Below are 22,391 nucleotides of genomic sequence, written 5' to 3' on the forward strand. Positions count from 1 at the left end.
ATTAAATCTATATATAAAAAATAGGCTTTCACAGTAGCATGATTAACAAGGCATCTAAAGGTGGGTACACATATGCGAGCCAAACGGTATACGTACCGTACGCGTACAGATCCTTGAAAAATATTCTACATCGTACTGATCGCATACTTATCTCGATCCATGGAAAGCGACAAACCAACAACGAACACACATGTGCGAAATGATTCATTTTATTTATAATTTGGGTACTGATTTATGTTTCTGTTTTTGCTTGTTTAACAAAAATAAAAATATGTACAATAATCAGTTTACTGTTTTCTCACGTCTCTCTAGGAAGGAACACGTCATTCACACAATGTCGATTTGATGAGACAATAAAAATGTTCGCTGCGTCTAGTAAGCGCCGTCCAAACTGAAAGACGAGCTTCCTTTGAAGTCGTGGAATAAACCGCAACAATTTGGTTCGCGACGAGTCACGATGAAATAGTACGCAAGCGGTTTTTTCTGCCGTACACATTAACGAATACGCGAATACGCATTCACAAACGGTTCGCGACCAGTTCTGCTCGCATATGTATACCCGCCTTAACAAACATTGAATATTCTCTTCTATTGGGACGACTTCCTGCAGCAAAAGGCGCAGTAGGTAAAACAGGGTGAATTTTTGTATAAAAAGGTTGTTACTTCTATTACAAAAAGCATTTCATTCAATTTCCCAGTTTTCTTTTAATTCTTGTTTACGCAGCGAGACTTCACTTCTATTGAGCCAACTAATTTCTTATCCTTTTGAAGCCGCTTCTTTAGCAAAATAATCTGCTTTGGTGTTACCCGAGATACCAGCATGTCCCTTTACCCAAATGAAAGAGACTTAATTATTTCTTTTAAGTAGCTTTAGTTGATTTTCTAAAATTTTGACCATAATACTGTTTTTGTATATATACTTATGCGAATTATCTAAAGCAGAAAACGCAGATTTTGAATCCTACAGGATTACTATTTATTGATCAGACATTTTTTTCCCAATAGTCTATTCCAGAGGTTGATATATTGCAAATAGTTCTGCGGAATAAATAGAACATTGTTGTTGGTTTAATTTAAACATAATGTGTTCTGGATATATATCGCACAAGCAACTACCAAAATGGATTTTTGACCATCTGTAAAAATCCTATATAGTTTATCAAATTTGGCAAGTTGTTTCTGAAGTTGAATGGCGTTGTTATCATCAAAAGTAGGGAAATAAAACTTTGGTTTGGGAATAAAGAATATTGAAATTAGATTGGAAGAGATTAGTTTCAGCTGGGATTTCTAAATAGGAAGAAACATTAGGAAATGCTATAGCTAAGTGTTTATAACGATTTATAATCAATGTAATAAAACTGATTTCACGTTGGCTTGAAAAACATGCAATTTTTTTTTGCTGATGTCATTGGAAGACCAAGTAGTCAGTTAAAAGATTTTTTACTTCGGTAAATAGTCGACAAGAAAATATGAATCTTCCCCGCCACTGTGCATATACGTATGAGTCTTAAATTTACTTAACACCAGAGATAAATAATATTATTTAACACTAACTGTTATTCAATAGTGAAACACTGTTACTGTTATCAACAAATCAGTCTGATTCAGAATCTTATTGAAATCGTTTAAGATATTATCGTAAAACTAATTTATGACCCCAATTATTTTGTGATTATTAATTTATAATAGTTTTCTGTTAAAACACAGTAAATACTAGTCTAAATATATTTATAAATTATTTTTATAGTACTATAGGTTCTTAAAGACAAAGCAAAAAATTGGAACGTGAAATACAAATGCTTAGGTATAGGAAAGCAGAAGTAAGAAAAATCTCAACAGATAAAAAATTGTAAGCGGATATATCTGACAATATAACTTTATTTCAGATTAGAAATGTCTTTTTGAAGAGTTCAACGAACGTACCAAAGGACCTAATAACGTTAAATCCCGTTAAAATGATCTTAAAAATTTGCCAGAAGTCGCAGTTTGTGATTACAACTTTGAAAAATTCTATTTTTCTCTGAATTCCCAAATTATTTCCAAAATATTTCTATAAACTATTTTTGCAGACAGTTCAACATTTTAAAACTAATTTTAAATATTTATATGCCGTCTAGGCAGGAATCAATTGTTCTACCTTATCATATTTAAACAGTTTCATTTATGTTTTATAATATAGAATTTATAAACATTTACAAACAGAGAACTTAATACGTTTGAGAAAAAAAAAAAAAAGAAATGTAAGGCAGTATAACGCTGATCGGCTTTTTTCTCCCCACATCGAAGTAACATTTGTCCATGTACCTTGTGTGCAATAAAATCTTCTTCTTAACCCATTACTGAAGGTTGGCTATAACTACAGCAAATCGCTCTCCATCTTGAGCTTTTTTAGTATCGAATGTGTACCCATGCCTGTCCAGTCTCTTACATTTTTCAGCCAGGAGCATTTTCTTCTTCCTGGACCTCTTCTTCCTTCCACTTTCCCTTCCATTATCAGTCGTAAGAAGTTGTATTTTTCTCTTCTATAAATATGTTCTAGATCACTCGTTTTTCTAGTGTTTACAATGTTTAGGAGTACTCTCTTAGTCCCCATTCTTCTCAGCACCTCGTTGTTGGACACGTGCTCTGTTCAAGCGATCTTCAGCATCCTTCGAAAAATCCACGTCTCAAAGGCTTCTACACGTCTCATACTTGTGATTCCGAGAGTCCATGTTTCCACTCCGTATAGCAATACGGAATAAATGAATGTTTTTACAAATTGGTATCGGATATCCAACAATAAGGTAGAGTTTATTAGGAATTTTTTCATTCTTTAAAAAGCGGACTTAGCATACTCTATACGAGCACCTATTTCAACTTCGTAGTCAAGATCGTTTGTTATAAAGCAACCAAGATACTGGAATTTTAGTACTGGTTCTATCTGTTTGTTGTAGATACGAATAATAATGTCGGCATTTGGTGCACGTGTAACTGCCATTACTTTTGTTTTATTTGTGTTCATATTCAGCCGTAAGCTATCTCCCTCTCTGATTATGGCATTCAAAAGTCGTTGCAAACCCTTAGCACTGTCCTCAATAATGACGGTATCGTCTGCGTATCTTAAGTTGTTTACATATTCTCCGTTGATTTTTATTCCTTCATCAATATTTTCGAGGGCATTTTGGAAGATCTTTTACGAAAAATATTTATTAAACAATAGTGGAGAAATTACACAGCCCTGGCAAACTAAATCCTCTTTTTATTGACTTTCTGCTGTCATACGATTGTCTATTTTAATCGACGCCATTTGATTTCAATATAGGTTTTTAATAAGGGCCACCGTGTTATGGTCTATACCATATTGTGGTAGGGTTTCTATGAGTTTTATGTGTTTTACTCGATCAAACGCTTTTTCATAGTCGATAAAACAGAGAAACGTGTCTTTTCGTTGATCTCGTACTGTCATCGGATGCCATAGTCTGTGGACTAGTACGCATTTCGATGCGCATCGCCCCGCCTCGAATTTTCCCATTGGCTCTTGACCTGGAAATCCCTATTTATCGCTCGAACAGCGCATATAAATATTGGCGATTTTCAGGTCAGCAAGTTAGTTCCTCACGGGTTCTCCGAGAGCTTAGTGCTTTCGGGGCTCTGCTTCCTGCATTTATTTTCCATACTCTGTGGCTGAGAATTGTTCCAACTTAACTTGGTGTTTTTATTTCGACGAAGAAATTGTCATGTAAGAAATATCTTGCCTTTTTCAAGGCAAGACACCAAAGATAAATATTTTCCAAGTCCATAACCCGAAAATGGACTTAAGTAGAGGAGCTCTCGACAGTATATTCGAAGCCCTCTACAGAGCACCCGGGGATATCAGAAGGTGGTTAGACCCTTATTTGTTCCCCCGAGGTGACATGGCGCCCGACAACGTGGTTAAAATCCGAACCCACGACCCAGCTCGAATTCACAGAAGGCAACACACCATTGACTTCAACATGGGTTGAAGTCAAGAGAAGAATGGGGAGAACCACGTAGTGTTAGAAAGCAATACTCTAACACTCCGACATCGAGACCTTCTGCAGACCTGATGCCTTAGACGTGCAGACACCTTTGGCAAGCCAGGCTTATTCGAAGTTAGAAGCCCCAGATGCCGATGAAAGTCCCGGAGTAGACCCAGTCATCGCCCCCCTACCGAAAGTGGTTGGACGACCACGTAGGCTTCGGCACACTGGTACCCTACGAAACCCCGTTGGATATGGCAGATGGGATCCGGACTACCGAGAAGAAGACGAACCCGTTGGAGGAGTTGGCACGCCGACCGAGGAAGCTCCTGTAGGAGCTTGAGATGCCGTCATCACCACCGACCTCCCCCCGTAAGTAGTGCAGTGTTGTGTGAATTATTTTGAACATTTTTTACTTATATTTTTATGCATATTTTCTTGTGTATTTTCACATGTATCTTTTATTGTATTTTTATTCAATAAATATTTTTCCCAGCCACAGAGTCTCCAGAGGAGGGGGGGATGTCATCGGATGCCATAGTCTGTGGACTAGTACGCATTTCGATGCGCATCGCCCCGCCTCGAATTTTCCCATTGGCTCTTGACCTGGAAATCCCTATTTATCGCTCGAACAGCGCATATAAATATTGGCGATTTTCAGGTCAGCAAGTTAGTTCCTCACGGGCTCTCCGAGAGCTTAGTGCTCTCGGGGCTCTGCTTCCTGCATTTATTTTCCATACTCTGTGGCTGAGAATTGTTCCAACTTAACTTGGTGTTTTTATTTCGACGAAGAAATTGTCATGTAAGAAATATCTTCCCCTTTTCAAAGCAAGACACCGAAGATAAATATTTTCCAAGTCCATAACCCAAAAATGGACTTAAGTGGAGGAGCTCTCGACAGTATATTCGAAGCCCTCTACAGAGCACCCGGGGATATCAGAAGGTGGTTAGACCCTTATTTGTTCCCCCGAGGTGACAGTACCAAGCCCCATACGAAATCCAAATTGATTGTCGCTCAAATTTCTTTCACATTCTCTGTATATACGTTGGTGTACAATTTTGATTAAAATTTTCAGAAAATGGCTCATCAGGCTAATTAATCTGAACTGTGAGCATCTATTTGCTTTATTTTTCTTTCAGTGGTGTATATTTTGTTAAATAGTAGTGTTAAGGACTTAAGATTTTTTTCATTGATAAGTTTTATCATCTCTACATATATTTCATCTGGATCTGAGACCTTTCGGGGCTTTGCCGTATTGATTGTTTTTGTAACTTCCGATGTTAATATATCAAGTATTGTGTTTTGTACTATATTCATTTGTGGTTCTGTTATCTCGTCTTCGATGAATTTTTTCCATATTTATTTCCTACATTTTCTGGGCTAGATACTATTTGGTTGTTATCATCTACTAGAGTTGTTGTAGTGAATTTTTATTTCATATTTGTGACTTCCTTAATCTTTTTGTATGCATTAAAGTAACCATGCTTTTTTAGTAATTCCCTCAGTTCCTCACATCTGCTGTTCATCCATTCTTCTTAGGTTTTCCTGATTTTGTTTCGGATGGTTCTCTGGGTTTCTTTATATTTTACTTCATTGCGGTTTTTGTAAGATTTTATTACGTCCATCATTTCTAGGATTTCTTCTGTCATCCATGTATTCTTTGTTTTTCTTGTGTTGTCTTGTAGTTGTTCTGTTTGTATAGTCGTGATTGTTGTTTTGAAGGTGTGCCAAATATTTTCTACTGATTTTTCTGCTACCGTGGGTGCTTTACTGAATTTTTCTTTGAGTGTATCATTGAGTATTTTCTCTATCTCTGCCTTTACTGCTGGATCTTTAACTTTTTCAAAACTAGGTTTTATCTTCTCTCTGCGTTTGATTTTCTTCAGTTTATTTGAGATTTTATCGATAACAGGATTGTGGTCGGAACCGATATCTTTCCCGGGATATGTTTTAACTGCCCTGATTCCATTTCTATAACGCTTGTCAATTAATATATAATAATAATAAAATTTTAAGTAATGATTCTCTGATGCATCTTAATAAAGTAGGTAAAAAATTATTGTCCTTAAAAATCTAAGAGAAAAACTTCAGAAAAGAAATACGGTGGACAACATGTTTGATATAATTTTAAAAAGAGCCAATGATGGTTTGTTGGCATCTTATAACACTTCACTACTTATAGCAAAACTGAGAAAACATCATAATATCGGAGAACAACTTATTTTAGTGCAGTCTTTGAAGCAAAAAATACGGTCTTACCTCCGAATTTTTTTAGTGTAAACCGATTTGCATGAAATTTTGGAATTAGGCTCATCTTACCCTTAACTTCAAAAGTGAAAATGATCTGAACTCCGCCTATTATTTTTAAGGGGTGTGAACAACCTCTTAATGGAAAAATTGACATTGAGCCATTTTATCGCTAGAAAACATGTCTAATAGTAAGTGGTGAAATTGTACAGTGTTTTCTAACACAATTACCTCATATTAAAATCATTTTCAACCAATGAAACCAATTGATTTAAAAGATTAACATTAGATGCTCGTCTTATTTGCAATACAGCTCACTTATTTTACGTGCAAAAGACTTTTATTAATGCTCATTTTAAAGATTATTTCAAGCACTACAAAATTCTTTTTTATTAGAATGCCTAAAATGCATCTGCTCGCCGCTAGATGGCATTGGCCACCTCGATTACATTTCAGACAAAATAAAAAACGGCTTTGATCTTTAATATCTAGCTTAATATTGCACTTAGAATACTTTATAAAAAACTAAATTGTTCATTTTTTTACCTGCTACAATTTTGTTTTTTATAAAATTTTCAATAAAACGTATATTTTTGGAGATATTTGCAAAAAACCGATGAAAAACGTGAAAAAAAATTGCGAATTTTCAATTGCCAATAACTTGAAAAGTATTGGATTTTTCGCAAAACTTTATAGATGATTTTTTGCTTAAAATTAGGCCTTCTATCGATGTCCGAGGTTATTTTAACAAAAAATCACCTTCGAGAAGGGGTGGCAACCACCCCCAGGGTGGTTGCGGAGTTCAAATCATCTTCACTTTTGAAGTTAAGGGTAAGATGAACCTAATTCCAAAATTGTATGCAATTCGGTTCACAGTAAAAAAATTCGGAGCAATAATGCTTCAATGACTGCACTATTTAGCGAGCTGTTAAAGAGGTGTTAAAAACTGTTCTACAACACATGATATTCCCAAAAGAATTCCTTTGAGCCACAATACAGTTTCAAAGCCCTATTGGTAAAATAAGCCATGGTGTTGAAAACACCATAGCTTATTTTTTTATTCTTGTGTACTTTTCTGTAAAACAACACTTTTTCAATTCAGTTGGATGAGTTAACTTGACCTGGTACTGAAGCAATCTTATTGGCATATGGTCGTTTTATTATGGATCAAGACATTCAAGAAAAACTTTTTTGCGAGAGTTTTGGCACCAAATGCAAGAACTAATCTAATAAAGCCGCCACAACTTATTACCGTCACAAACAATAAAATAAATAATAACACCAAATTAAGAAGCAATGTCTCAACTAGCAAAAGTACATTTTAAGGCAGTTGAAAGTTTTTTTCTTAAATAGACTCCAAAATTCCACAGGGGTCTACGGAAATCAAAAATATCGGTTTAGAGAGCAATAAAGTTTGGGAAACACTGATTTAGAACAAAAACTAAAATAGTAGATAAAAAATCTATAAAAAAAATATAAGAAAAGGGAAATACGTGTTGATAGGTAGGGAGATAATATATCTCTAAATGGTAATAATATTAGTATGGAAGGCCAACCTCAACTAGAGATAAAGGCAAAAAGAATGACGATAAAATTAAAAATAAAAACAGTAAACAATAGTAAAATGTATGCTTACCATTTAGTCAATAAAACTTTACAATTTTGATATAGCCATACAATTTCTTCATTTGCAACTTAAATATCCTAATTTCTCACTGATGTAATAATTAAATTTTTATCTGTAAATACGCGGTCATAATTTAGCAGTTACCGATAGTAAGGCAAAAGCAAATAATACAAAAAATTTTCTCAAGGACAATCAAAATAATTTTTTATATTTTACGTTGACAGCAACATCTTTTTCTGTAACCTGTCAGAATGGATTGTATTTACTGAAAAATTAGTACTTAGGAAAACTATAACGAATGAAAAAATGTGGTATTTAGCCAATGCAATTTGGTAAAAAGAAGAAAAAGTTTTGAAGTTTTTGCAAACAAAACTAAATAGTACTAGATATTTGATAGTACAAAACTCTTTACTTGTATTTTTAAGATGACACAACTGTACTCATTGACAGTATTTGTTAAATTATTCGTATAGAATTTAAAGTGGTATGTGAAAATTTACTGGGTACCAGGGAAGAACGATGAATGTAAAAGATAAACAAGGAAACCTGATAGTGGATGAAGACCAAATATGTGAAAGGTGGAAAGAATATTTCGAAGAGATACTAAATGACGAAGTGACTACTGAAGAAAATTGTTATGTTCCTAGACCTCAAATAGTAATAGAAGAAATACCAAAGCCCACAAGAGAAGAAATTGAAGAAATAATAAAAGATATGAAAAACCAAAAAAGTCCCGGGGAGAGCGGCATTGTGGCAGAGAACATAAAATATGGAGGAGAGGTCTTAATAAACAAACTTGGTGAGCTAATACTAGAAGTATGGGATGCCGAAGAAATGCCTCAAGAATGGAATAAGTCGATTATAATTCCTATACACAAAAAGGGAGATAGAACTGAATGCACAAACTATAGAGGAATATCCTTATTAGAAGTAATGTATAAAGTACTCGCCATACTAATTAAAAAACGATTAGAAATATATATAGAGAAGAATCTAGGAGAATACCAGGGAGGATTTCGGAAAGGAAGATCAACAATCGATGAAATTTTTATGCTAAAACAAATCCTGATCAATTGCTATGAATACAACATTTCAGCACAAGTACTTTTCATTGATTACAAAGCTGCCTACGATACAATAAGCAGAAACAAGTTAATAGAAACACTAAAAGAATTCCAAGTGCCAGAAAAAATAATAAGATTGGTAAAAATGACAATTAGACAAACCATTTGTGCTGTGAGATGCAACGATACAGTCTCAGAAGAATTCGAAGTGAAAAAAGGTGTTCGCCAAGGAGACCCGTTGTCTACATTGCTATTCAATATAGTTCTAGAAAAAATTGTAAGGATTAGTGGGATAAATAGGTCCGGTACTATTTTATACAAGGAGCACCAATGCTTAGCATACGCTGATGATGTGGTTCTCATTGCAAGAAATGGAAAAGAACTATCAAATATAACAAAAAGACTGATTCGGGAAAGCTCTAAAATGGGACTGAAAGTTAATATTAATAAATCGAAGTACATGGAGATCTCGAGCAAAAAAGGAATAAGCACCAGGGGATCCTTTAAATTGGAGGTGGAGAATGGATCAGTTGTAGAATTCGAGAAGGTGGATGAATATATGTACTTAGGTACTCTTATTGATCAGACATGTAAAGAAGAAACTGAAATCAACCTGAGACTGACCAAGAGCAACAGGTGTGCTGGAACCATGAGCAAAATAATTAAGGCCAAAGATATATCTCGTAATACAAAAATAAGAGTATACAAAACTATAATTAGACCCACAATGCTATACGCTGCCGAGACATGGACTATGAACAAAACCGTACAGAACACATTGGAAGCATGGGAAAGAAAGATACTTCGCAGAATATTTGGTGGAAAAGTAGTAGAGGGAGAATGGAAAAGACGAACTAATGCAGAAGTGTATCAGTTGTATGTATGCTAACCCTACAATAACAAAAGTGGTGAAAAAACGTAGACTAGAATGGCTCGGCCATCTAGAAAGAATGCAAGGTAATAGACTAGTCAAGAATATTGCTTGGAGAGTACCTGAGGGCAAAAAAAAGAGAGGAAGACCAAGAAAGAAATGGAGAGATGCAGTAATGGAAGATGTCAGAGAGATGGGAATCAGAGATTGGAAGCTGTTAGCTAAGAATAGAAAACGATGGAAATTATCCATCCAGCAATGGGCCTAAAAGGCCTGTTAACGCTGTACATACATACATGTGAAAATTTACTACAGCTGTACCGTCATCAGCAGAGGCTTTCGAAAATATTTTTTTAACATTATTTAATAATTCATTTACAAAAACCTAATTACTTAAAATGTTGGGTAGCTTTTTGAATACATATACAGGGTGTCCCCGAAAATAGTGCGTTTAAGTTCAAAATCAATGTTTTTGGCACCAAAAAGCGGACATTTTCTGTGGAATTCGTCGTATATGTATGTGAACGATTAACTCTTGGCATCTGATTAAGGTAAAATTAAAAATCAATTCTAAATCACTATCAAAGAAGCGTTATATTGTTTGGATATGGAAATAAAGAAGGCATACATCAAGGAATTATTGGAAAAATGTATGTCACATGGCAGGACTGCTAAAACCAAAGTTTAAAAAGACAATTCTGAATTAAGGAATATAAAGTGAACTGTTGGTGTGTTAGTTTATATAATTGATGACAGGATCCATACCAGATATGGTGTATGTTATTAAAGTTGCGTCCTGTAATTTAAAAAACCTAGCACGCACATAGATATTGCCAAAGTTAATATAATTGTTTGATATATTTAGGAAAAGAACTTAAAGTGTGGTACTGTGTACGAACCAAATATCAGAATAGGATATTTGTAGGAGTTAAGTGATGCAGACCGTGGAGGAGGTTCCTCAACAACAAATCGAATAATCGTAATCGGTATCAATAATCAGTTTCAATTTTAAAGCTTGTTTCCGTCAAAAATATTCAACAATCCAACAGTGTCATAGAATAGTAAATAAAATCAAGATAAGTTTGGAAAAAAAGACTATGTGTGCTTCAGTATTTCTCGATATTTAGCAGGCTTTTGATAAAATCTGGCACAACGGTTTGCTATATATATATATTAAAATCTTTACTGTCTAGCGATATGTACCTTATCCTGAAGTCCTATATTAACGAACGTTCGTTCCAAATAAAAATCAATAATAATTTCTCTACCTATCACTCAATCCAATCCGGAGTTCCTCAAGGAAGTGTCCTCGGTCACTTCCTGTACCCAATCTTTCCTGCTGATATCAGATGTACCAACTACCACCTCGCGTCAATTTATTTATGCCGATGACATGGCTCTGGGTGCTCCAAAAGAAGACATAAAAATCGCCGAAACCACCATAGAAGCAGATCTAATCACTGTTAATAGATACTTTAGGAAATGGGGCCTACAACCAAACCCATCGAAGTAACAGTTTTCCATCTTAACAACCACAAGGCAAATTACAGACTAAATATAGAATGCGATGGAACCATTCTAAAGCACATTTCGAACCCAAAATACCTCGGTGTAACTCTAGATCGTACCCTAACATTTAAACAGCATTTGGAAAACACTTCAGCAAAAATAAAGACCCGTAATAACATTATTCAGAAATTAGCAAATACATCATGGGGTTCTAATACAGAGGTCATAAGAACGAGCGCGCTGTCCTTAGTATATCCTACTGCAGAATATTGCGCTCCTGTCGGGCTAAACAGTCATCACACAAACGTCATAGATACTCAGTTAAACCAAACAATGAGGCACATAACGGGAACTATAAAGCCCACACCAACCTATTGGCTTTCAGTTTTAAGCAACATCGCTCCACCAGCAACAAAACGACTAGCCACACTCAACACCCTAGTTCAAAAATGCCAACAAAACCCAGCACTACCGATAAATATAGACATCGCTGAGCTAGACCAAAGAGAGTTAAGACTGAAATCCAGACATCCACCTACTAGAACTGCTACAAGATTGGCTGATTTCACTACTGAGGAGCACTGGGTGGGCGAATGGAATCCAGATATCAGAAATGATAATCTCATAGAAAACCCTACAATTAAACCAGACGGCTTTTCTCTTCCTCGTCGTGAATAGTGCAACCTTAATAGAATACGAGTTGGTCATGGAGTTTGTAACAAGTCTCTGAATCAGTGGGGTATAAATGCCAGTCCGGGATGTGACAAATGCAGCGCTGTTGAACAAACAATTAATCACATCGTCTTCGAGTGCCCAGCCAGCAAGTTCGTTGGCAGTCTTCAAGAAATCCACCAACTCACTTCCAAGGCAAGAGACTGGCTTCGAGGCTATAACCTTCGACTTTAATAATTTTTTATTTTATATGTTCTATGTTTGTGTTTTCTTATTTATTATTGTTATTATCATTTTTTTTTTAATGTAAAACTGCAATGTGTAAAGTTCATACGAATATATATATATATATATATATATATATATATATATATATATATATATATATATATATATATATATATATATATATATATATATATATATATATATATATACTGCTGACATACCTACTACAGATAATGTCACAGTGGCAACTTTTGCCGATGATACAGCCGTTTTAGTTTCAAATAAAGATCCAGACATAGCATCTGAAAAGCTGCAAAAATACTTGCATATATTATTGGTTGACAAAATGGAAAATTAAAGTCAATACCGAAAAATCAGCCCAAATCACATTTACAACAAGAAGACGTACTTGAAGGCGGCGCAATAAGAAGAAGAATCACTTCAAACCAACAAGGCCAAAATTCGTAATTTAACGCACCGCTGCCAAATTATCAGTGGATTACATCAGCCACCAATGAAGGCATGAAAACTGAAGAGGAGTTGGCCAGAAGACCTGGTTACATAGGTAAAAATGGAGAACTATCGCTGGACGGTACACAAATCAAGTCAATATTGTCATTACATTTAATAATTACTGAATGTACTGTTTATAAGTAGATTGTAAATATGCATTTAAAAATAAAAAAAAAATCGGTTGCCTGTAAAGTCGGTTTTACGGGCGAAGATTTTACGTGACAACGTCTTTTTCTCGGTAGAATATTTATTGATATGAATATTATTAAATTGCACAATAGGAACAAGGAATTGCCGCTATAAACTCAGTTTCTCAACTTTTGTGTCAATCTAACAATTAATCAATCAATCATAGTTTACGATAATGAAATATTAGTGTACAATTATTTACCTTTATTGTTGTAGTTGTTGTAAATGACGAATCTACTCACGAATTGAAGACAAATCTCACGATCTCACGATTAAGGTCTTACATCTTACGATTTTTAAATTTTTTTTAAATTTCAAGTGTTTCTAATAAAATGCATGGGAGGAAATCAGCTTTTTTTAGATTGTCACCTTGAAATATCCATAAATTGACTGTATTTTTGTATCAAAGTGGGCTACTTCAATTAACTCAATTAATATACACAAAATAATATAAACAAAGCTTAAAAGGTTCTTTATGCTTTGAAAGTGGTTTATAAACAACTGAATTGTAATGTATATTTTACCGCCTTTAATAAATATGAAGTATAAACTAAATTTTGTGTAAAGAACAAACATTCAACAGACCTAATAGTAAAAACATATTGATTTAAGTGTGAATTTGAGATAATGTGCTGACAAAATGTTAAATCCTAAGAAAACAAAATTATGTTTTTATGTATATTCATTATACTTAATACTCTTGGGTAAAATACCTCATATCATATATGTCTTTAGACACAGTTAATAATTTTCATTGAAGTTTAAACTATAAAGAATGTTTACAATCATTGCTCAATATAAAATGGATAAATCCATAGAAATATTATAAAAGAATATAGGTCCCTAGGTAATTTCCTAAAATTATATCTGATACTGGTGGTTCCCCCTAAAATAGGACACTGTAAGCACTCCACATTTTCACTACAGACACAGCTGACGATACTTTCAACGATTTTCAACTTTAGCGATTCAACGCGCCTAATTCTCTAGTGCCGCGCGCAGCGGACCGATCATGTTTGAGTGGGAGAGAGACGCAAGGCATTCGCCGGTCCGGCGGGCCTCTCTCTCCTTCAGTGACTCACTGTAACAGACGTGAGCGGGCGTTACACTTTTTCTTAAATGACTCCGAGCCACAACCTAATTTAAGACGTTGTCACGTCAAAAAATAACCCTGGAAGCTCACACTTGGGTGTGAGATACCCATCCACACACTTAACTAAATGCAGCATGCGCAACTGCATTTCAATGGTAATGCCGCTTTGTGTAAATTCAGTCTGTAGTCTGCCAAGGACGGATGTGTAGTTGCAGTCTCATTCAAGCAATATTTCCAATCACGAAAATTTATTGAATAAACGTTAGGGTATGTAGTACCCATGTGTGAGGTTTGCGATAATTTATTAATTTTTTTTATAATAATTTTTTTGGGAAATGGCTTCATGTAGTTGAAAAGAAAACTGGGAAAAACGTCGTCCTTTTACCCAAGCTGAAATGGAAAGGAAAGTTGAAAATTTATTTGCTAATGAAAACAACAATGATGATGGTCAAAATATCTTTGATACCGATTCCGAATCTGAGGAGGATTATGTCGAAGAACAAACCTCCAACACTGATACTGATGAAAGTGGACAAAGTGATAGTGAAATAGATCATGAACCAGTTAGAAATGTTGCAAGGTTACTTGGATCCAGACGATGACCACTAAGAATTTTTTTAAGATGTTTAATACAAGTGGTATAAATGCAATGGCGCTATTTCCTTTCGCAAATCCCCATTGGAAAGAAAATGCATTTAATAATAGAAGATCATTTGTGAAGTCTTTGGAAATGGCTTTAATTAAACCACTAATGCGAGAGATAGACTCTAAATACCTTCTTCGCAAAAACCACTCAGGCAAACAATGTGTGGCATTCTTCAAGTTGAAGACCTTCCAACACAACATCCCACAAGTTTAGTAAAGCAAACTAGGTGTTATTTCTGCAAAGGAAAAGATAAAATAACGAAGCATGCATGCTAGGCTTGCCATTAAGCATACTGCATGGAGCATAGAGCTAAACTGTGTTGTGAATGTAGTCACCAAAATGAGTGAAATTGAAATACCTGGCTAAGACTGAATATGATTTCTATAATCAAAATTTGTTAGCTTTTAGTTAGAAAGACCATTTTGTTGTTAAATTAAGGTAAAATATTTTGAATTATGTTTCTGGCTTTTTAGAAAATGTTTGTTAGTTATGTTTAAATACACTCTGGGCCAAAATTAACCGGCCACTTTAAAAATTGGTAATTTTTGATTTCTTATATCTCCTAAACCTGTTGTCCGATTTAAGCGATTTTTTTAATATGTTATAGCCTTATTTCTTGACAATATCTTTATAATAATATTGTTGCTAAACAGGTAAATTTTCATTGTATACCGGCTGTACGAATCAAACTGTGTGTTTTTCTTAAAGTTTGCATCACCCTGTGGAATATTCTAGCATTTGTAGAATACTGAAATTAAATCGTAACTATAGCTTCATGCTTTCTCAACATTTTGTTTTTTTATTCATTCGCTTGTGTTGGATTATACAAAAGTTAGGTGCTTTAACAACTAGACATGTTTTTTATCAGGTTTTATCTCCGAGGAAGAGAAAAAATAATCTTTTTGAAAAAAAGTCATTTGTTACAGTAAAAATCCAATGAATAAAATCTTCGAAGAAAATTCAAAGAACAATATTTTGGAAATCAAAGTCTAACTGAAAAAAAAATTGGGTATCAATAATGGGTGTTGCCGCCTCTAGTCCTTAGGACTTCTTGGAGCCGGTTTGGCAATCTATTCATGATATCCTGGATATCAGATTGGGGGATATTGTGCCACTCCTCTACCGCAGCTGTCTTCGGCTCTTCAAAGGATGCAGGGGCTGGTACTCTTGCTCTTGCGCGTCTTTTGAGGTTGTCCCAGATATGCTCAATTGGGTTAAGATCGGGACTGTGTGCTGGCCATGGTAGAATTTGAATCCCGACCTCATTAAGGTACTCACGGGTAGATCTTGCTGTATGGCAACGTGCATTGTCATGCATTAGTCTGAAGTTATCACCAATGAATGGTGCAAAAGGCATGACATGGTCTTGGAGAACTTCTTGCACGTATACTTGGGCATCCACACTGCCTCTACCGAACACAACAAGATCAGTACGCGCTTCGTAAGAAATTCCTCCCCAAATCATTATTGACCCCCCTCGGTAAGCCACTGTTTCGGTTATAGCGCATGCAGCAAACCTTTTATTTGACGCCTATAGACACTTTGGCGTTCATCTGGACCTTTTAGCGCTATTCTGCTCTCATCTGAGAACAGTATATTCTTCCATTTCGCCATAGTCTAATTAGCATATTCTCGCGCAATATGAAGTCTAGCCCTACGGTGTTGTGGGAGCAGTTGTGCGCGAGCTGGATGAAAAGCCCTCTCAAGTTTATTTCTGACAGTCTTCTTCTAATCGTTTGTCTACTCACACTAACGTTTCTTACCTCAAGAAGAGACAGGTCACAGGTAAGGTAAACAAAACAATAATAAAGGTGGTGGGGTTAATTTTGCTGCTGAGTTAAATCGTCTGTATTGATGAAAAACATTACTAGTTGTTAAATTACCTAACTTTTGTATTATCCATCATACGTGAATGAATCAAAAAACAAAATGTTGAGAAAGCATCAGGTTATAGTAAGATTTTAATTTCAATATTTTATAAATGCTAGAATATTCCACAGGGTGGTGCAAACTTTAAGAAAAAAACACAGTTTAATTCGTACGCCCGGTATACAATGAAAATTTACCTGTTTAGCAATTATATTATTATAACGATATTGTCAAAGAATAAGGCTATAACATATTTAAAAAAATCACTTAAATCGGACAACAGGTTTACGAGATATAAGACATCAAAAATTACCCATTTTTGAGGTGGCCGGTTAATTTTGGTCCAGAGTGTATTTTTAATATTTTTTTCTTTTATATAGGGTTTTATACATTGTTAAGGATAGGCAAAAATTGTCACTGCTAACTGCGAAAGAACTTAATTGGTTGAAAAATTTAGTTCAAGAAATATTTCAACTCAAAGAAATTCCAGAGTTCTTGGTAGAGAATCAAGATGCTAGAATACTGGACATTTTTAAGTAACATAATTAGTTTCAAAAAGAAATTCTTAAAGTAGAGAAGACAGATAAAGAAACTGACTTTGACTTTCAACACTTACAGTTTTGTGATACAGCATAGGCATAAACAAGATTTAATTTATTTATTTATATTGTTTGGATATTTCACTGTTGTTTCTATGGTAACTGGTTTAATATTTTAGAGTAAAATACAGCAGCTGTCAAAATAATTAATTGAATAATCAAGTTCAAATGTTTGTTTTTTTTTTTGTTTTAAAAACTCATAATAATCACTATGAACTTTAATAAATTTCAAGAAATATACGGGATACACTTTTAGTACGAAGTTACTCTTAATTTTCCAGCCAATAAATTTTGTCCGAACAGTTAATAAAATGATTTTTGAAGTATTTTAAAAAGTAATAACCTTTAACAATATTCCCTTAATTTGACGTCATCTTCACTTCACTAAACCTCAAAAATATTACATTAGTGTCTCTTTTTGATCACAATATTTATATGTTTATATAGTACAAATTTTTTCACTATTTTAAGCGTATCTAAAATGCTTTCCCGATTTTTGTGCACGGTTATGTAAACCGTGTTTTCCGAATAAGCGATGGGGGCAACTCAATCGCCAAGCGCTAAAACATTGATTTTACGATCTTGTCTAAAGGGTTGGGCACTATTCGTATAGCGAGTGTCTAAAAAATGCATATACACGAAGAATTTGTTTAATAGATAATATATTGAGATCGTTGCAATCGACCAAAAAGATCACATGTTTGTGTTTTTGATAAATATATTATTTAGAAATTTACCACAAGGCAATCAGAGATAGGTACTTTATTTGATATTTTGACTTCCAGATCGGAAATCGTTTTCAAAATGCTGTTTTTGGAAAAATTAAACAAATGTTTAAATATAATTTTGTTTGTTTTACCTAAAATACCTCATTAAAATATGTTGTATACATTTGGAAGTAGAAAGCTTATTATTATAAGCTTGGACTTGCAGTTTGCAGTTTACTTAATTCTCCATCGTTTTCTTTTGACTTTCTTTTTTTTATTTAGACGTGGCTACAAGCTTACGCTGGTATATTTTGTTATAATATTTGCCAGGTAGACGAATCGTTTTTTTTTTTCAATTTGATATCAAAAGCGCATGGGCTGCAATCAACCAAATAGTCAACGTAGAGAAAATGGTTTCACTTCTTCAGGACATGAAAAACGAATTGCCAATCAAGCATTTAAAGATTCTACATATTAGATTTAACGTAGCCTCAATGAGACTAAGGATTCACGAACTGAGGGAGATGATGATAAGGCATAATCCAGACGTCATTTGCCTTTTTGAAACTCTATATATGTCAACAAGTCAGCTCCCAAGAATTACAATATACGATGAATATGGCAGAAAAGATCAACCAAAACAAAGAGGAATAGCCATATTCTTCAAAAATAATATCGAATGGAACAAGGTGGTAATAAATACAAATCATTTTGAAAATGAAGGTATAAAAATAGATTCTACTAACATTTTTTCTATTTACAAGAGAAGAGTCAACGATTTAGCTCTGGAAGAACTAGATGCCATGCTGAACTCAGCAGAGACCGAAATCATAGCAGGAGATTTCAACGCATATCACACAATTTGGGGATGCAACAACATCACAAGAATTGGAACAATTCTACTAAGATACTGTGAAGACAGAAACAAGATGTTATTCGCTCCAGACGAATCAACAAAGAATCAACTCCATTGAATGACAAAACAATTTTAGGTTGGACTTATGCATCACCAAAGACGTCATCATAGAAGATGTAAGAGCGCACTTCGAATTCAGTTCCGATCACAAACCAGTAACAGGAAGAATGACTTTAAGACAGGACCTTTCAACTATCAAACCAGTAAAAAGATGGAAATGGAAAGAAGCAAACTGGCCAAAGTACAGAAGATAACTTAACCACATGGAAATAAACAGAGAATTCCAATCAACAGAAGAAGTGGAAAGAAAAATAAAAGAGATAACAAGGAAAATTCTACAAGCTATGGAAGACAACATCCCCAAAGGAATGACGAATAATAGAGGACAAGAAGACAGAAATTCAAGGACTACGGAGACGAACTTTCCGAAGTAATAAGAGTAAGACTCAGAAGTATTACAGAAAACAAATGACACAACAACATCAGGAAAGCAAAGGAAAACCATGGAAACGTGTGGAAAATGCCTAAAACTAGGCGAAGAGGAAAACAAAAGATGTCACAAATCATAGACGACGAGGTAACACACTTCGAAACCCAGGTAAAAGTGGGTACAATCGCTAGAACAATCATCTTTCAACAGAAGTCCCCAAAATCATCAGAAGACTTAAAGGAAGCAGAGCTCCAGGATCAGAAGGAATTCACAACATCGCCCTCAAGGAACTTTTAAAGAAGATAATAGTACAGCTGTACTATATCTTCAAATGCTGCTTGGAAAAAGCACATTTTCCAAATAACTGAAATCACGCCAAGATCATCCCTATACTAAAACCAAGAAAAGACGGAAGAAGACCAGAAAACTACAGGCCCATATCAGTACTGAAAACACTAGGTGAAATACTGGAAAAAATCATCTACAGAATGCTGATGAAACACGAGGAAAGAAGAACAGTCATTCAGGATGACTAGTTCGGATTCAGAAGAGGAAGAAACAGAAGACAGAAAACAGGAATGGTCATCTTCGACATCGGGAAAGCATATGACAAGGTGTGGAACAAGGCACTAATCTACAAGATGGACAGAGCTAGATTGCCTCATTATTTAGTTAATATATGTGATACATATCTAACTAATAGAACATTTTAAGTTTCAGCCGACCAAAAGACGTCTACAGTCCAAGAAATACAAGAAGGGACTCCTCAGGGCAGTATGCTCTCACCCATTTTATACAATATTTTTCTTTCAGATTTACCAACAGGTCCACAAACAACTACAGCCCTCTACGCAGACGACACGGCGATATATGCCACAGAAAAGGATGATAGAAGAATATTCCAAAACATAGAAAATTAACTCGGAAAAATCACGGAATACACCGAAAAATGGAAGATCAAAATCAACGCCTAAAAGACGCAATTCATCATGTTCATCCAAGAGTCTAGTCCACCAGTAGTAGAAATAACAATAAAAAGAAACAGGATCCAGTCAGAAGACTCAGTCAAGTACCTAGGAGTCTATTTCGACAGAAAACTTAACTTCAAGAAAAACTAACACTTCCGTATATTTTTAGGTCCAGTCCACTAACGAACGCCAAGAAGATCCGGTTATACCAGACCTACGTTAGATCGGTAATGCTGTAAGCTGTCCTAGTTTGGAGCTTCAGTTATGAGTCCAACTGGAAGAAATATGAAGCAACAGAGATGTCATGTTACAGGATCATCGATGATGGATCAGCATGGGAAGAACGGATTACAAATGCAACCATCAAAGAAAAGTTCAGTATACACCACTGACGGAGATGGCTAAGAAAAGGACAAGGTATTTCTTCCACCAAGCCGCAAGAAGACTACTTCAGACTACTAACAAGTACCTACAAAAAAGAAGCCAAGGAGTTCAACCAGTAGGCGGTGCAGAAGCGGGACACAATTCTTAAAATTTAAAAGTTGCATTGTCTTACGTAAAATTTACTTACAAAACTTTTATGCTCTACACAAAATTATTCTAAAATTAATAGTTCTTGAGATATATGCGAACAAAAGTAGGAAATATATATAAAAAAAATCATTTTTTGAATTTTTGAAGGTTTCTTCCTAATATTAAAAGTTGTACTGACCAGGTCGATAAAATTCTTAAATCACAGGTATAAAGACAATATTAACCCATCACCAAAAACATTGATCACTTTTCTGATTCGTTAAAGAAAACTTTGCAAACGAACACAACGGAGTTTATAAAATTTTACATAGGCCAAACCTGTCGAAAAATTTAAAACAGAATCTATGACCATTCCATTTCAATTCGAAATTCCGATTTAGTTTCAACATCATCTACATGCAGGTCACAAAATTGGTATTCAAAATAGACAACTTTCCTCAATAATAATAAAACATCGTCTGCTTCATACACCAATTCAGTTCCTGCCATTAAAAATCTTAGCATTAACTCCCACCCAAACGACATTTCACGATCAGTGAACAGTGTACTACTGACGTGGTCTGGGGCTCAAGAAACTGAGACTGAGAAAATTGAAAAATCAGTCTGATGTAGGTATATTATTAATTAGAAAGTAGTTTATGCAATTTTAAACAGGAAAACCTATTAAATCCTGTAATATACTTACACTGGTAGTGAATAATTTAGTTTGACACACGAATAACACTAGAAAATATTAGTTCTAATTTACAAAGATTTACATACCTGATAAAATATGCTTCCTAGTATTGGTAGAACAATAGAAATGAAATATTTCCAAGAAAATGTGAACTACCTGGAAAACGACACTAAAAACATAAACTTCTACATTATTTTGAAGCTATTTTTACAAATCTCATTATAACTACAGTTTCTTAATGATTTTCAACGTTCAATAAAATGAGGCTAACTGTACGCTATATTTAAAACACAGACGCCTTTTTAATTTTCATATTTAAAAGAGTTCTAAATTTTTGCAGCTTTTCGCAAATGTTTCCTATATTTTTGAGGTAAAAAAATCGTTGGTGATGTATATTTTCATGATATAATAACGGAAATCAGTATTTTTTGTATAAGATTTCAGTTTGAAAATATTGTGTTGTCCATTGATTCTTCTAAACAGTAGGGGAGACCGGGACTGGTTGACATAATTTTTAAATTTCAAACGTGAAACTCTAAATTAAAACATTTTGACGTAAATTTTTTGCAAAACAGAATAGTTTCATGTAATCTTGTGGGAGGTATGGACATCTGTCCAAATCCTCTCACAAGTGTCAAAACCCTCCCTAATTTATAAAATTGTTACAGAAAACATGCCGTATAAATATAAGCGACTAACCGAAGAACGATTTCCCGAAGAAGCCATGCGAAGTGCAATAGCTGATGTTTTATCTGGAGAGTTTTCTATCAGAAAAAGCGCTCAACGGCATGAAGTTAAAAAATCAACAATAGCTTTATATGTAAAGAAAGCTAGAGAAGTAGGAATTGACAATACGACATTCTCTTCACATTTTGTCACATGCCAAGTGTTTTCTAATGAAATGCCTCCCTAATGAAAAAAGCGACTCACAGATTAGAATACGAATTTGCCGAAAAAACGAAGTCAAATTTCCGGAGGGAAAGTAAATAAATCAGCTGGGAAGGACTTGTTTACAGGATTTTTAAGTTGATAATCTGAACTATTCTTACGAA

General features: G+C 34.6%; 1 protein-coding gene across 3 annotated transcripts in view; it reads right to left on the reverse strand.

Annotated features, from left to right (window-relative positions):
- The window catches only part of Sfxn1-3 (Sideroflexin-1-3), a 44,692-nt gene extending 23,154 nt beyond the window's left edge, over nt 1-21,538 (reverse strand). Inside the window, exon 1 of one of the 3 annotated variants that reach the window (XM_072545318.1) lies at nt 21,426-21,538. The gene's annotated coding sequence lies outside the window, so the exon portion shown is untranslated. Of the gene's footprint in view, nt 1-7,864; nt 8,084-17,451; nt 17,616-21,425 lie in introns of those variants that run through there. The other 2 variants (XM_072545317.1, XM_072545315.1) reach the window with 2 other exon arrangements.
- Between the last annotated feature and the right edge of the window lie 853 nt (nt 21,539-22,391).

This window comes from Diabrotica undecimpunctata, chromosome 9, assembly GCF_040954645.1.
Source record: "Diabrotica undecimpunctata isolate CICGRU chromosome 9, icDiaUnde3, whole genome shotgun sequence".
NCBI classification, from domain to species: Eukaryota; Metazoa; Arthropoda; class Insecta; order Coleoptera; family Chrysomelidae; genus Diabrotica; species Diabrotica undecimpunctata.